Source organism: Vanellus vanellus (assembly GCF_965231255.1).
Source record: "Vanellus vanellus genome assembly, chromosome: 4".
Lineage (NCBI taxonomy): Eukaryota > Metazoa > Chordata > Aves > Charadriiformes > Charadriidae > Vanellus > Vanellus vanellus.
In genome coordinates, this window is record NC_138909.1 from 78,358,901 (window position 1) to 78,374,546 (window position 15,646).

Here is a 15,646-nt window from a genome sequence, read left to right on the forward strand (position 1 = left end):
TTATAATCCCATTTGTCCTATATACTAAAATTGCATGTGGCTTAAAACAGCTGACAATGAAGTCATATTAGTGATTTAAGGCAAGTAACTGGCAGAGATAGCTTGGGCTTATCTCATTTAGGGAGTGTCTATCCAGAGTTTAAGGTATTGGTTTTATGTTGCAAAGTTCTAAAACATCTATGATAGTACTTCTAGTTGTGATCATTAAAATCAGATGGTAAGGGATTACTAGTGGGATACTTTCCAGAATGAAGAACTTGCAATGGTTCTATGAATCAAAAAGAGCCTGTATGTTTTATTGTCCTCCTGCACTGAATAGAATTTTGGGGTTTGTTTTTGTAAGCTTTGAAAGAGACCAGTGGCTTTCTATGTTGGATAAACTGGGACTGAAGAGCAGTTTATATGACTCTGCTTTGGCAGAATAAATGTATTTGTATCTGATTTTACTATTTTTGCACTTGGAAAAATTATTAATTAAGGTACTGTACTGGAAAATCATGAGATGTCTTCATTGTTATTTCTAAATGTTATGATACGCCTAAGAACCTGGAGAGAGGCCAGAGACTACAATTTTATTTAAGTTGTACAGCATATACTGTAAAAAACCCCCAGCAATCTCAAAAAAAATTATAAGTTCATGAAGTCTTTGCTGTATTTGCTTTTTTAAAGGGAATTTCATATTACAGATATTTTGGAAAAATGAATAAAACCAGTGACTTAGATTGGTTAATACATCAACTGCTTGCCTTTCCCTCAATTCACTAAAGAAAAAGGCAATACTGTGATTTCTTGATAGCTGACTTTGATAACATGTGATTATTTCATCAGCTTGAAGCACTGGTACATTACGAACCACTTGAATCATAAGTGACACTTCGTGTTTATCATTTCATTGCTGAAAAGTGACTAGACAATGTGTGGTCTGCCAAGCTTGCATATGTCACACAGCTCCATGCATAATGCAATTAGGTGGAGAATCAGGAAAATCTATAAATTGCTACTTCATTGTTCTATTTAAATTTGCAGAATGATTTCACCCTAGTATCTCAGGTTTGGAGCTTTTCTTTAAGCAAGTCTACGCAAGTGGTACTGAAGAAAAGTTGTAAAAGACTGAACCAGAGGTAAATCAAAAAGTGATGTATTCCCTTTCGTCAAAGCAGCTATGAGCAAAGCCATGAATTATATGAATCTCTTCTTCTATTCTTGTCATAGGATTTCAAAGAATCAAAGAATGGTCAGGCTTGGAAGGGACCTCTAGAGATCATCTGGCCCAACTTCCCCGCCAGAGCAGGGTCACCTACAGCAATTGCACAGGAACGCATCCAGGCAGGTTTTGAATGTCTCCAGTCAGAGACTCCACCACCTCTCTGGGCAGCCTGTGCCAGTGCTCTGCCACCCTCGGAGAAGTTCCTCCTCATGTTTAGATGGAACTTCCTATGTTTGGGCCCATTAATCTTGTCCTATCACTGGGCACCACTGAAAAAAGACTGTTCCCATCGTCTTGACAACCTCCCTTTAAGTATTTATAAGCATTGATAAGATCCCCCCTCAGTCTTCTCTTCTCCAGACTGAAAAGACCCAACTCCCTCAGCCTTTCCTCATAAGAAAGATGTTCCAGTCCCCTAATCATCTTTGTAGCCCTTTGCTGGACCCTCTCCAGCAGTTCCCTGTCCTTCTTGAACCGGGAAGCCCAGAACTGGACACAATACTCCAGATGTGGCCTCACGATGGCAGAGTACAGGGGGAGGATGACCTCCATCCACTTGCTGGCCACACTCACTGTAATGCACCCCAGGAGACCATTGGCCTTCTTGGCTACCAAAGGCACATTGCTGGCTCATGGTCATCCTGTTGTCCACCAGGACTCCCAGGTCCCTTTCCACAGAGCTGCCTTCCAGTAGCTTTCCCTAAAAAAACCTTAGCTACTAACATACTTAACATGTCACCATGTAGTCCAGTAAAGAGCATCACCAGGAGAAGGTGCCAGGCTTTACACTGGCCTGGCAGTGCAGAGCCTCAGCACTTGCCTTCCCTTGCCTTGTCCTGAGCTGGTTGGGGCTTGTTTTAACATTGCGCAGTGGTCAACGACGCCTACCTGATCTCTTTAGCCTGAGCCCTGGGAATACCTAGAGTAAGGCATCTCACTCATTCAAAAGATGTGAAAGGTGAATTCCCTCTCTGTGCTAAAAGATTAGGTGTCTTCTGACAGCTTCTGACTTAAACATTTCCACATACTTTAATTGGTGCTGATTATTTATTTTGAAGTACATTAGCTGTTATCTCTAAATTGGTCTCTTGAAGGAATGCATAAAGGGTGTCAGTATTTACATTCATGTATGGCTAATCTGTATTTGACATTTGCTAATGCTTTATCAAATCCTTATCTCTGAAGTCTGAGTAAGTTGTAATTACTCTAAAAATGCAAAACATAATATTTAAAATCTACAGATAAATCCAGAGGGTTTTTAGGGTTTTTTACATAAATTATGATTGGTCTTATTTGGAAATGTACTGCAGTTTCCACAGCATCCAAATCAGGAAGGTAATTATGTACATTAGCTGTGTCTAGGTTATTTCTGAATCTACAACAAACAAGTGCTTAGGTCAAGTCTGGATTGAGACCTTATTATGTCAAGTTTGATATGACTTTGCTCTCAAACCATGTAAATCATCATACCTCCACAGATTACAAGTGTTCTGGATTACCGTCTATGTGCATATCTTGCTTTGCTTGTCAGATAATGACATAGGTTTGCTGATACTAGTACGTTATCGTTGTGTAGGAATGCCTGAGAAATTCAAATGGAGTATGTGTTTTGTCCTGTTACTGAGGCCATATCCTAGCACTGCATCATATATTGTCCTTTGTGACTGTAAGGTCCAATTGCTTGTCTAAAAATTTGGGGAGTTATCTGCCATGAGAGAGTGATTTTTTGTAGGAAATGCAGTCGTCTTGCCTTACTAGAACTTTCACAATTCACTTGGATAAAATGAGCGAAGAATGAGACCTTTCCCCTCAGTTTTTTTATTTCAAGCAGTTGACTGGAAAGATTGATGTGACCTTGTTATCTGAGAATCAGTGGAAGAGAAAAAGGCTTCTGAAAAGCAATACAAAACTCTGCCATAGGATGTCATCAGTGAGAAACAGAGATTACAATGCTCTTTGGTCTTCTCTGCTGTGGTATACATTGTTCAAACACACATAATCTCTATCTTTATGAAGTAAACATAAGAATACCAGTAGCCTGATTCCCCTGATTCCCTTCGTCCAATTATTGCAATTTGTTCAGTATAATTCTTGCTGAGTGAGGTCACAGAAAATCAACTGATTTTTAAATAATTATTCTGGCTTTCCTAGTAGGTTTGGTAATTTTATTTGCATCTTCATTCCTTTTGTCATTTTTCTCTTGTCTGAAATGCTTATTTGATGGTCTACGGCCTTGATAGTTGTTATTTGGTGTAATTTACAAGAGAGAAAGTAGGGAAGTGTGCGAGAGACAAATTAGCAAGGCACAATAGTGGAGAGCAACAGACCAGTGATGCTGAGCAGGTTTAAAATGTAACAATGTACCAGTAGGAAAGAAAATCAATTAATCTAAATTAAAAAAAAAAAGATGGAGAGACAGGTTTGACTAACTTCAAAATCGATGGATCCAAAAAAGCTCTGAAGTATTCTGTGATATGCAAGAGGCAGTTATGTCTGAAAAGCCAAGTTTAACAGAAGTTATACAGTAACTTTTTCAATTTCAGGTACACACACGGCAGGTTAACAGACTGATGCCTTTTCTTTAAAAGTCTGTAGGTGTTTTTATTTTAGACTTGGGTTTCTTTTGGAATCAAGTATTATATATTTTCCTCATAATGAAGATGAAAATTACATTAAGCAATTACACAATTTTCTCTTTATTTTCTCTCCAACAATGCATCAAATATTACCCTGGTATCTGTCTGATAACTGCAAGAGCTTTGTTTCTCCCTTTTTGAAACTGTAGTCAACTTTTGTGGGATGCTTATTCATATGCATCCTTATCATTACCATACAGCATCCTTTTTGAATTAGATTTATACCTTGCAACTTAGTATCCGGCCAGACAGTCTGGCCACCAATATCTATCCATTGTTCTGCCTTAACCAAAGAACAGTTACACAGGAATAGGTATCTTTAATTTTTACAAATGTTCTTACAAAGCAGTCTATGTGTTACTGTCCTTCTGAAAGACAATTTGATCCATCCTCTTCCTTGTTTCTTGTGATACAAATCCACAAACAAAAACTACTATCAAATAGCAGTTTGGAATATTTAAGCAACTGTCTTTTCTTCGCCTTCCTCAGTTTCTCATATGTCATATCTTGCTTGAGTGATTGCTTGAAAAAGAATACATCTTTTTTATAGTACTATATATTTTTTCCACATACCCATAAACCCACCATTGCTCTTGGGCCCATATAAAATATTCACTATCTTAGTTCTGTATTTTACTTTAACTTATTTGAAAGACAAATCTGACATTTTTCTTCTATTTTCATTTCATGGATTCCACCAAGTTCTGATTTCACAAAATCTTTTGTTTATTTTATTCTATTCTATCTGAATTTACTTCAACACAATTTCTTTTAATTTACTACCTGTGTTGAAGAATACGACTAATTTTCTACCAACCGTATCTTTTACTTATCACTGTGCTTAGAACTCTAGAATTTATTTTCCTGACTCATTTTATCATTTTATCATTTCAGATGCATTTTGTTCCCTAGTGTTCCATTACTCTCGTCATGTGTATGTATTTGTTTACAACATTTTTGCTGTAACTTCTCTAGTTATATTAAAAAACTCTTGGTTTCATGGTTGATTACAACAACAGTGTAGCAAAACCAGTGAAAACCAATGATTACACCTACTTCAAGATCATGCAGTAAACATTCTTTGCCCTGTAATTTTTGAGAGAAAGATGTCTTATGTTTTTAAGGGTGTTTTATATGTCCTAATGTTTTCACTGACTAAAGGCTGGGAAAATGGATAGAGCTATCCTACATGAAGAACATAACTTCACTAAATAATTCTGTGGGAATAATATTAAGTTCTTAAGGTGCGTGAGGACTGGAGGAAAGCCAATATCACTCCAGTCTTCAAAAAGGGCAAGAAGGAGGATCCAGGAAACTACAGGCCAGCCAGCTTCACCTCCATCCCTGGAGGGGATCATTCTGGTTGTCATCTCTAAGCATGTGGAGGAAAAGAAGGTTGTCAGGAGTGGTCAACATGGATTCACCAAAGGGAATGCCTTCTATGATGGCATGACTGGCTGGGTAGATGGAGGGGAGAGCAGTGGATGTTGTCTACCTTGACTTCAGCAAGGCTTTTGACACTGCCTCCCACAACATCCTTCTAAGTAAGCTTAGGGAGTGTGGGTTAGATGAGTGGACAGAGAGATGGATTGAGAACAGGCTGACTGGCAGAGCTCAGAGGGCTGTGAAAAGCAGTGCAGAGTCTCGCTGGAGGCCTGTAGCTATTGATGTTCCCCAGGGGTCAGTGCTGGGTCCAGTACAAGACTTGTGCAACATATTCATCAATGACCTGGATGAGGGGACAGAGTGTACCCTCAGCAAGTTTGCTGATGATACAAAACTGGGAGGAGTGGCTGACACCCCAGAAGGCTGTGCCACCATTCAGTGTGACCTGGACAGGCTAGAGAGTTGGGCAGAGAGGAACCTAATGAAATTCAACAAGGGCAAATGTAGGGTCCTGCACCTAGGGAGGAATAACCCCATGCACCGGTACAGGTTAGGGGTTGACCTGCTGGAAAGCAGCTCTGCAGAGAGGGACCTGGGAGTCCTGGTGGACAACAGGATGACCTCGAGCCAGCAATATGCCCTTGTAGCCAAGAAGGCCATGGTACCCTGGGGTGCATTAAAAAGAGTGTGGCCAGCAGGTTGAGGGAGGTCATCCTCCCCCTCTACCCTGCCCAGGTGAGCTCGCATCTGGAGTACTGTGTCTGGTTCTGGGCTCCCCAGTTCAAGAAGGACAAGGAACTACTGGAGAGACTCCAGTGGAGGTCTACAAAGATGATCAAGGGACTGGAGCATCTCTCTGATGAAGAAAGGCTGAGAGACCTGTGTTTGTTTAGCCTGGAGAAGAGAAGACTGAGAGGGGATCTCACCAATGCCTATCAATATCTAAAGGGCGAGTGTCAAGAGGGTGGGGCCTGACTCTTTTCAGTGGTGCCCAGTGACAGGACAAGAGGCAACGGGCACAAACTGGAACATGGGAAATTCTGTCTGAACATGCAGGAAAACTTCTTTCCTTTGAGGGTGGCAGAGCACTGGCACAGGCTGCCCAGAGAGGTGGTGGAGTCTCCTTCTCTGGAGATATTCAAAAGGCACCTGGATGTGATCCTGTGCAACCTGCTGTAGGTGAATCTACTCATTGCAGGGTGGTTGGACTAGATGATCTCTAGATCTTCCTTCCAACCCCGAATGTTCCATGATTCTGTGATTCTTAACAAATATAGACCAATTACTTTTTAAGATACATTTTAAAAACAAATCATTCAGAAAGGGACTAAACAGTGGTTTTGATTGATAACAACCTGTAGCACTGTGTAGGTTCTCAGCATGCCTAGTTTCCAACATTGGCAGTGCTGGAAAGAAGGTTAAACTATATTAAAAGTATAAGTGCAACCTTTTCCTGGATACTGGGTTTCAATTTTGCCTTTAAAAGAATAGGATCTAAATATATGGAGAGAAAAAGATTCTTTAAACTCCTACATGTGAGCACTGTGTCCAAGCTCCCTTTGAGAAAACTCTGGGAGATGTTGGTCTGAATGCTGAGGGGACTTTAGAGATTTCTGTTGGTAATGCAGTTGCAGTTTACCAGCTCCTTTCACTTCAGTTTACGTGGTGTCACCATACGGCACCTGCTATCAGCAGCTTAGTGCGATCGCTTTCTGTCGTGTTTGTTTCTATCCATAGTTTGAGATTACAGAAATTTGCCGAATGTCTTCGTATTATGTACTAATGACTTAAAATTGTTCTCACACTTGTCAGCGCGTGTTTCCAAAAGCTTTTTAACCTTAACTCATGAGAATTCATTGCTGAAGATTTTATAAATTATGATAAAGTGACCTCAGATATAAAAATATATAGGGATGTATATGAAAAAATATAAAAGGAAAAATTAATCTTTTATGGATTAATAACACTAGTCATTAATAAACTTATTACATGCTCTTTCTGTACTGCAATTAGATATATATATTTAAACTATATGTGACTAAGCTACACACCCTCAAGGTTTATTAGAATTATTAATGCAACCATTGTGAGAAGTGACACCTTTTTATTCAGCAGACATTCTCCCTCTAGGGGAATTTCTTCACCCTGTCTCTGGGTGAGTGAACTCTGTGATAGACAGATTCACTGGGTTTGAGAGGAAGTATCTCTCTCAGGCTATTAATAAGAAAAAAATACCACAGTAATTGTTACCATAAGGGAATGCCATGACCCCAGCAGTCAGATCTGCTTATCCATACTGAATAACTACTAAGGAAGATCTACAGAGAGATTCACAGCTAATGTTTTTCTTTTTATTTTTTTTTTTCCTCCTGTGATGTTCACACACCATTCCTATATACTTTACAGAGTAGAAAACAAAATCACACGTGCCTCTGTCTTCTGGTCTGCAGAGCTTGTGAACCATTGTATGTAACAAATCAATGAATTGTTGCAGCAAAGACTAAAAAATTTCTAAGTCACAAGAAACAGTTGGCAGAGTTTTTAATGAATCATCACAACTGCTCCATTTTGGGATTTTTTTTCTTAATATAAAACTAGATCCAGCTTTTCCATATTCTGCCAAAGATCAGTGAACTTGTATGTTTGTTGTGAAAACAGTTTAAATCAGTGAGTGATTTGCTCTCATGGGATCAAAGTTCAGTCCACAACACTATGCATTTTCTGTCTGAAAAGACAAATATTTGTGAGTATTTGATACAGTTTTTTCTTACTTTTAATAATATGAGTCAGTTCTTCTGTGAAGAGAACTGAAGATTCTGGGCAGCACCTTTAAACATTGCGATGAGCAGCCCAACTGAAGCAAAACCTGTTCAGTGGGTGGGATAGGGTCCTACATTCTTGGAATAATTTTGCATCCGTGTTTTCCAGCAGCGGTTTAGATGAAAAACAGTCCAACTGTTCGGGTGCATAACTGTGATGGGAAAAATGCTTACTGTGTCTTTGGCCAATTCATTCGTTCCATACTCTTAGATGAAGAATGTAAAATTATGCCATTATCAATTATGAAAAATTATTATTGATATTATTGTCACAAGAATAATAAAGGCACTAAGCTATTCAGATGATAAAGGGGCCTAAGTATCTCAATTAGATGTAGCATAAAACCTTCCTGTAGGATTATTCCAACAACATGAGTGTGGTTCCACTACTTTATCATGCTCTCAAACGTTTTGGCATTTTAATTGATCCCTTTTGCTTTCAAAGATTGGTATATGCACCTATAACTCTTCTCAGTTATTGATGTACCCACTGAAATGGGAACCTTCAGTCCCAAACTGTCACTGTAACATTAAAAATGTTTTTTTTTGTCTCATAAATGAAGCCTCTGGAACCAATTTACCTCAGGAACTCATCACTGATGAGGGCATTGTGTTGCTGTGGTAGTGAGTGTTTAAAATATCACTGTGTGGGTGGTATGTTGGCATGTTACTTTTTACAACCAAGCCCTTCTGATTAAACAAAACATAGCGTAAAAGTAAATCAGAAGTAATTTTTGTTTAAAAGTTCAGATTTCACTTAAGAAAAATCAAATATTTGAAATCAATATAAACTGTATTAAACTACTCTCACACAATTTTGTTTATATACTTTGTGTCGTGATTAATCTACAGTTGATTTAAAGATTGTTTGCTGAGCAGAACAAAGTCAGGATATGAGATGCTGCAGCAAAACTGAATTAATTGTTCTCAGTTTTATATCTTTGGGCGTGTAGACTCCAAGTACTGCCTAGGGCAAAGCTCCTAACAGGTTGTAAAAAGATTATATGGCTCTTGCAAAACATGGGTTTAGATATTTATATCTATATTTTTCTGTGTGTCCGTGCCCGTTTAAGTATAAACATATTTCAAGCACTGTATTCCTCTACGTGCCTCTCCCCTCCAAATGGAATAATCTGTTGCTATGACCACTGTTGCAGTGAGTCAATATCTATTTAAATCTAGTAGGTTAGCAACATGCAGTCAATCACTGCATTTCATTGGCTGAATATTCCCAAGGGTTTTCTAATTAGTAGAGTATTCCTCTCCACTTAAAATGCCACATAATTTTTCCAGGCATATCCTGCTAATTTAGAACAGTCTCTCTCATTCTTTCTCTTTTTTAACAGAATAATTTCCTCCTCTAATGTCAGGGATGTTGTTAAATAAAGAGCCTGTATAAATATATGAACATGTAGAATACAGGTACAGAATTTTATTTTTAAGACACGCATGCTACCATTGAAACAAAGTGCAGATAAGCTACAAAAACTTTATTCCGTGCTCAGAGAAATGAGCTTGGAAGAGACATGATGCAATTAAAATAACGAAACTCACTTCCAGGCAGTTCTGTCAATTAACATGTAAGGATACTTGAGATTGTTTAACTGACACTCTAGCAATATATCAGAGGAAATTTAATGTTCTTTTCTTTAAATAAGGTGCTGCCAAGTATTATAGACGAGGAAATCATGTTTTTGTTCTTACAGAGGCCAAAGGATCTTTTCTCTCAGTCACCACAGTTCTCTTTTATCAACCTGTTGCACACTTAAACACTCACCTTGCATAGATAGATGAAGAAAGGAATGCCTGCCAACATCTGCCAGGCTTAATTGAAGGAGAGAAGGTCCCCACAGAATGTCTGCTGAATTCAGATGTGGAATGAGGCACCATCAAACAGATGGAAGTGCAGAGTGGTGAAGTGGCTCCTTTTGGGACATATGAGCTATACTTAGAGTACACGATCCAGGACACATGTCTAGGCCCACGTAAGTGATCCAGGCATATTTTAATCCCATATCAGAATGAGATCAGAGGCACAAAAACCCCTATCAGTATATTCCTTTCCCTGGCAAGAAGAGCACTCCATGTTCACTCTAAGAGAACCACAGTATGCTGCAGCCAAATCTTGAAGACCAGGACATGCCTTGTCCTTTTTTGCATGGCCAGAGAATCTCTTGAAGAGATCTTCTCATAAAGTTTCCTAACCTCTTTGTCCTAATAATCAGCAGGTAAACCTTCATTTATAAAAGTGATTCTAGGTTTTAGATTGCTCATTTATGTCCAGCTTTGGAAATGCAGTAATCCAGTTCCCAGAAAATCAAATCCCTTTAATGTGTCTTAAATTGCTACTGCAACATCAATAAAATGAGAATAGGGTATCATTTAAAAATGTAGACCTTGCCTCTCTCTTTTTAAATCATTCCTGAATCTTTCTTTTTATTATACCAAACATTTATTTTCCATTTTGCTAATTTGTGTTTTCTGTTTAAATCTCCCACTATAATTGTGAAAGAAAAAAAAGAAAAAGACAGACTACTGAATTTTTTGTTAGAAATACTAGGCTAATTTTGGAAAAGACAATGTAAATTTTGCCATACTTCACATATTATTGTAGGGAATATTAATAACAGTTTTCTATGCCATCCAAACATGTAACAATAAGCATTATTAATAAAAAAAATCATGGTAATTTGTACATCATAAGCCTGGACTGTGATTTTCAGACCAAGTAGAAAGGAACCTGCCCAAAGGCATAGGTTTTTGCAGCCACATCACCATTACAGTTAGTTTTTATAAAACACACTCTATGAAAATCATGTCATAAATCTGTTTTGTAACAAAATATAATCAAATCAGGAAATATGTATTTCATATTCATACCTTATTAATAGGACACCCACATAAGGAACCAAATTTAATCCAAAAGACAAGAAATCAACCAAACTACATTCCATAAGACAGAAATTAATTTTGATGACACTAACAGCATTAACAATTAAATATAAAAGGGCAACTGCAGTAATCAAACCAAATAAAACTGTCCAGGTACACAGGGGAATAACACACCTCTGGTAAATGAAAGCAAGTAAACATGACTTGGACTTTCAAACCGATAGAAATGGAGGTTTGCATAGTTGTGAACAAGCAAAGGTTTACTCCAGCTGATTTCAATGTTTAAGCAATTTATTCACAAAGGTTTTCTGTACACAGAAAATTTTTGGCACTACTTTTCACTTCTCCTAAGACACTGGCCTTCCTTGACAAAGAAGGAAGAACCCAAGGGAATGACAAAGCATCCCATCTTCCAGTTGAGAAAAAAGGTAGTCTTTGGAGTTGGAGAAAATAAAGGAGAAAACATTTTAGTGGAAGGGTGATCCCCCAGGTCCAGCAAAGTGATAGTCATATAAATGTAGCTGTTACATAAAGGGTGGAAAAGAGCAGATTAAATAGCCTAAAAACTCTATTCCACAGTGGTAATATATAAGGTCATGACTTTATCTATCTCTACATGGAGCTGACTGATGTATCAGTATTTTTTTGCTTCACCTACTTAATCGCCCAGGTGCACTGACATATGGAGTCTCCGTATTCCCTCTTTTTCTGTTTCGCCTCTGCATTTCTCCGGAATTCCACACTTGGATGCATGGTTTTGCTCTTCTAAGGTTTCACAACTGTTTAACTGCTTTGAAAGTATGTATTCTAACATCTTGGTTAAAGAAAAGATTTACAGTCTTCTAGCACTTCTAGCATAAATATTTTGGTTAATAATATCAGTTATGTAGTTTGGGTTAGGGTTTTTAAATATATTCGAAACAAATAAGTATTATTCTCTTTGGCAAGTAGACTTTAAGAATATAAACTGGAAAAACACTAAACTTTATCATGAGCTTCTTAAGAGCTGAATTTCCCAAAGTATTTTCTTATATGGTTTTGCTTATCTTACGGACAGAATTATTTATTCCATGATTTAAAACAAAGTAACTCCTTTAGCCAAGAAAGATGAGATTTGAAGGCTTTTTCCAAATGCATCTTGTACCCAAGGATGTGTGCACGTTCAAATAACATAGTATGTAGCTGCAAATCAGAAACTTTCTCTCAGATCTGCTTATTTCTTCTGTAACTGAGATAGCCACGGGCTAATTATTTACATGTAAAAAAGGGGGAGAAATGGCTATTGCACTAGTAATTTACAGCTGGCTGCAAACTGCACCCTAGGCTACCGTAGCTACATAATTACTATAACATAAACTGAATTAACATTAAAAGATGCCCAAAAAACCCAACCCCCTAGATTCCAAAAAAGTAACAAATACAGAAGATTATATTTTCTACTGAAACTAGGGGTTGGAAAATGCTAGTTTAATTCTCAGCTCTGCCACAGGCTAAGCAAGCCATTTACTCACTTAGTGCCCCAGTTTCTCTCACTATAAAAATCTGGATAATCTTATTTATAAACTCTCATACTGTATTTTCAGATCCCAAACAAGAAAGATATGGTGGAGAAGTGTGAAGTATACTTTTTCGAAGAACATAATAATTGCCCAAACAGACAGAATCTGAATTTCCAGTCCATTACGATGGCCCCGAAGTGCTACAGTCATGAACTCCATCATCTGTTAATACCCACCCCAGTATCCTGTTTCTAAAAAGTGACTAGTACTGGATGCTATCAAAAAAGATTTTAAAAAATAGACATAATCAAGTCTACGAGTAAAATTTCTTTCTAATTTGCAGCCTGCCCTGTTCTATTTCCTAGAGGATTTGTTTTGTATAGAAAAAAAAGCAGGAAGTTTGGGTTCTGTTCTATTTAGGTCTCTTTGTATAATCTTGTGGTCATTTTCATGTTAATACACGAGCATTTCACATAAAAGAAAAGAAAAATAAAGAATTTCATCTCCATATTTTTCTTCCTCTGTTACCTTTCTCCAGAGGGACATTCTTCAAGTTCGTTCTTCTTATATTAGATGAAAATAACGTATTTGAAAGATGTTTCTTAACATTTTGTGAGATGTCAAATCTTAAAAACGCATCGGCCACAAATAGCTCTCTATAAAACATAGGGGTTTCCCATGCTACAATAATTTGTGTATCGCATCCTTAAATCTGTGTTGCAGATTTTTTAGTCTAGTCTTCTTGATGTTATATCCAAATAATTACTAACAAAAGAACTTGACACTCTCTTGCCGCAAACATGACTCTGTATTAAGGTATTCAATAATATTTGATGATGATGGTCTTTTGTCAAGGCTTGATATCAGTAAAGGGGATAAAAATTGTGCAACTACCATCATCTTTCTCTCACAGCTGTTTCTAATTACTCACAGTTTGAAGACTTAATGGAAAATGCTTAAGGTTGAATAAGCATAAACTGAAATGAAAAATTAATCAAACTTTCCCTTTGATTTTTAGCAATCTTACTTATTCTTTTGTATTTTTGTGTTTTTGAAAACAACCAACAATTCAAAATTTTTACAGTTGATACACTGCATCTCATAGCCCTTTGGTATTTCTACCTTGAAGTGTTCAGAAATACGGAAATAATTTTCCAAAATTAAGGAAATTTGCTGCAATGTTATGAAGTATTCATGAAAAAATAAACTGTGAGTTATTTTCTTTCACTTTTTGGTTTTGGAGCACATACAATACATCAGATAATGTTTTCCACTCTTTCCCCCCCCCAAAAAAAATGGATTCATTTTCCACCTTTTTCCCTCATTCAAGAGGCTAGAAACATTTTTTAACATGAAAACATTTTCCCATATTTAACAATCCTAAAGACAAAGTGAAAAGTAGCAGAAAACCACAAAGTATTGTAAGAAAGACCTTCATTACACATTATTTTTCCAGAACTCCAATACTCTATGGTATGAAAGGAGAAAGACATAGATTCTTGTATGACAATAAAAGAGATCTGGTAAGAAATATTTGCACAAACCATCACAACTCAGAAGTCTACTGAAAACTCCTCAAAGCCCCTCAGAATCCTCTTTAGTATTCTACTTTAAGTGATTACAATGTCCTCACAGAGAATTTTCAAAAGAATAATCATGGAGGATGTTAGTAGCTTCTAGGATCTATATTTTTGTTATATCTTAAAATGACAGCCATCTGGAAAAGTGTTATTGGCACTTACCCTTATGTCAGTGATTAGTATAAACATTAAGATATATGTGGGAAGGATGTGGGGGAGTCACTTTCCTTTCCTCAGGCAAAAGAAGGGTTTATATGTAAGTATTTTAACTAATCTTAAACTTAGGAAAATTTTAAATCCTAAAGATTTCAAACTTGTAATTGTATTTCCATTGGAAACATCAAAATATGGAAAATAAACCATATTAATTATAAAAATCTTCCCTTTCATACCAGAACGCATCCCCCCTACCTCTGGCTCTATGTAAAAGAAGAGTTCTTCTACCAAAAAACAAACAAAAACCAACCCAAAAAACCCAACCAAAACTCCCCAAACAAACTAAAACAAGACACGGACCCTCTCTCTGCCTCTTCAGCACGTGATACACTTGAATGCTAATGAGTATACATTGCTACATGAGGCTGTCATATTCCCCTATTAATTTTCCTAGGTTACAAGATATTTAGAATAAGTTCCTGAGTTGAGCAGTCTTTCTGTATGGCAACAGTATTATTAGTTATTTGTAGGAACTTACACTAAAGTGTAACTTGTTATAGTTAAATAAGAATGTTACTGTATGTATGGCTTTAATAACCCTTGAGAAAATGATGGGAAGTTTATTGTTCCCAGTTTTTAGCTATAATGCTAGCGGTTTTAGCTAATTCTGCAATTATGACTTCTAAAACCTGCAGCTGGAATTTGAGAAATTCCAAACTGATCACTCTAACACATAACTTATGCTTTTCTTTACACACTCCTCTTTATAAAAAATGAATCCACTAGTGTCTCAGATGAGAACATTCTGTACATAATAAAAGATCAAAAGGCTCCAGTCTGTAAAAAAGGTTGTGTACCATAATGCAGAGACTTTAAACATGTAATTTTGAAGTTCCTGCTTCTTGGAGCAGAATCCAGACAAGCTAGGTATTGAGCATCGAGAGGTGGAAAAGCTGAAATGAGCTCATATATCTTTTCTGTGTGCAACTAGGGTGCATTTTTTCAACAAGGTGACTACTTCCTTGCAGGACTGTCTGCAGAAACTTCTCCCTAAGGCAAAAGTCTGCGATTTTTCTTTGAAAAATGAAATGTGCTGTTCTTTCCTTTCAGGGTGTGGTTGAGAGGAAGAAAAGAGATATAGAAGATCTTATAACTGATGCTAGAGCAGGTGTGGTTTGAGCTCCCTTCTTTGGTTTACAGACTTAAAATATCACAGGCCAGGAGATTGCCATAATTACTACATGACACAGAACAGTTCTCCTTCTGGCCCAGCTGGCCTTTCTTCACAATTACATAGCTTCAACAGGAGGAATCTACTTCCATCAGGGAGGCAGGTGATTTGAATTCAAATCTCCCCAGGGAAAGAGGAAAACTGAACCCAGGTCTTATGGTCCTGAGTGAGAGCTGTGGTCCCTGAGATGCCAGTAGTTTAAAATAAATCCTTTATATTCCATGCGAACTATATTCCATC